Source organism: Propithecus coquereli, unplaced genomic scaffold, assembly GCF_000956105.1.
Source record: "Propithecus coquereli isolate 6110/MARCELLA unplaced genomic scaffold, Pcoq_1.0 Scaffold287, whole genome shotgun sequence".
Lineage (NCBI taxonomy): Eukaryota > Metazoa > Chordata > Mammalia > Primates > Indriidae > Propithecus > Propithecus coquereli.
This window is the reverse complement of record NW_012148474.1, coordinates 421,100-423,456: the sequence shown is the minus strand read 5'-3', so window position 1 is coordinate 423,456 and position 2,357 is coordinate 421,100. Positions and strand designations below refer to the sequence as shown.

Here is a 2,357-nt window from a genome sequence, read left to right as displayed (position 1 = left end):
AAATAAACAAAATAAAATCCTGGTTGAAAATTATCAGAACAAGATAAGGGCACTCAGGAGAGGTGAACTAGGAATCCAAGAAGAGAAAAGAGACAGCAGTGGACGTGGATGTTATTTATTTCCAGCCCTAGTCCAGAAAAGATACAAGGTAGCCTGAAAGAAAATTTGGGAATGCGACAATGGCTTCTCACCTGCTTGTCACATGAGCCAAATGATTGCAAGACTTACAGGCAAATGATGATTAGCCAGTAGGATTAATGAGGAAGGAGGCAATAGGGCCAGGTGAGGTCCACATTCCCCGATGCGGTTTCTGTTACATCACTAAAAGCCACCACACAAAGACGCTAGGTTAGAGTTATTTTTTTAAAAAGTTCCTTCTTTCTGTTATCCCAGCTACTTACTTGGGGGCTGAGATGGGAGCCTGGGTGGTAGAGCAAAACCTCATATTTCTAAAAAGGAAAAATGATAGTTCCTTCTTTGTCCCTTTTAAGCAGAGATAACTCCTCAGTTTTTGCTTTCAGTGCCATAGTTCTTTCTCCTATTAAGAAGTCCCAAGTGTCTTGCGTGTGAGATCCACAGGGCTGAGGAGGCACCAGCTGCTGTGCAGGGAGGAGGCTGAGGCCACAGCTTGAAGGAGGCCCCGGCCCCTCTTCCCCTGGGTCTGGCAGAGTTGCTGTGAAACCAAGAAAGACAATCTCTCCTGGCACCCCGAATAATCAAGAGTTTTGGCCAGACCCCTGAGCACACACTGAGATAGTGAAAAGCCAGACAAAAAGCACAGACTATGAAGCTGAAAGTCATTACTAAGGAACTTAGTGATATGGCCCCTTGACACTCTAGCATAGTGTTCTTCAGGTTTAGTTGAAGATGATGTGTTTCCTTGGCAAGCTACAGTTATGGGACCTTATGACAGCCCATATCAAGGTCGTGTATTCTTTTTGACAATTCATTTTCATACGGATCACCTAAGGTTGTATTTACTACAAGAATTTATCATCCAAACATTGGCAGTAATGGCAGCATATGTTTTCATATTTTAAGATCACAGTGGTCTCCTGCATTAACAAGTCTAAAGTCCTTTTATCCACTTGTTCACTGCTATGTGATCCAAACCCAGATGACTCCCCAGTGCCAGAGATTGCATCGATCTGTAAAACAGACAAAGATAAAGAACAACAGAATATCCTGTGAATGGGCTCAGAAGTATATTATATGATGTTATCTTAAAGTCAGAATAACCTGCATTATAACTGTAATAAACTTTAAATTGTTCCTCTTTTGATTTTCTTAACCACTTACCCCTCTATCAGACCTGATCATTTAAAAAAAATAAATAATCTCCCTGCATTCATTCACATGCTTATCTGAGAAGTTTTTAAGTTCTTCCAGCTTTGGACAATAGCTGCTTTTAGAAACTGTAAAGTAGTTACATGAGAAGAGTTACCCAAGATTTAGAATTTTCTTTTTCAAATGGAGCATATATATTATGTAGCCAATGTCTTTGCGCTAACTTGGTTATGAGACTAAAACCATTACTCACTGCTTTAAGATGCTGAAGAAATCACCTGAGGGGGAGGGAGATGGATGCTCAGTTGTTACATCAAAGGAAGCACCATTCTGTTATTCTAGCAGCATCCATTCTTGTTTAACCTTTCCACTGTTGGAGATATAAGGTTATGTGGTATACTTTATACTCATAACCAATGTGGCCAGAGAATTAGTATTGAATTTATAGCATCAGTAGAACAGAAAATGTGATGCATTTTATGCATGTCAATAAAATAATGACCTGTTCTTGTTCTACAGAGAAGGGGAAAAAAAAGTTCCAAAGTCTGTATACTTAATGGTCCTGGTGAGCAGAGCCTATTCCTGCATATTTTCCAGAGTACTTATTTGAGGCAGGAATCAAATATTAGCTTCTACTGGAACTTTAAATGTGAATGCTTAATCAACCCCCAGCATCCTTTTTATAGGAATATGAAAGGCAGATTTTATTTAACAAAGGAAAATCATAAGTTCAAGATGCATGTGTTCAGAGACTCCTTGTAGGATTGCTTTATCCTGAGTTTTACTTCAGATATAAAAGGTGATCCATTGTGAAAATGAACCACTGCACTTTTAGTGGAAAGACCCAAGACCTGAAGTCAATATACCCATATTCTCATCTGTATCATACCTCATGACTGTGCTTTGGGGCAAATTATTTAATATGTACTTTAGTTTCCATATCAAGAAAATATAGTTGTTGACTCACTTATTTCTAAAGTCTCCTTTCAGCTTTATGTGATCTGGTGAAATAAAAATAGATTTTTGACAGATTTTAATTCTGACTCTATGCCTTATTACAAATCACCTTC

General features: G+C 38.7%; 1 pseudogene; it reads left to right on the top strand.

Annotated features, from left to right (window-relative positions):
- Positions 1 to 784: 784 nt before the first annotated feature.
- On the top strand, positions 785 to 1,216 carry LOC105813695 (annotated as a pseudogene).
- Positions 1,217 to 2,357: the final 1,141 nt, after the last annotated feature.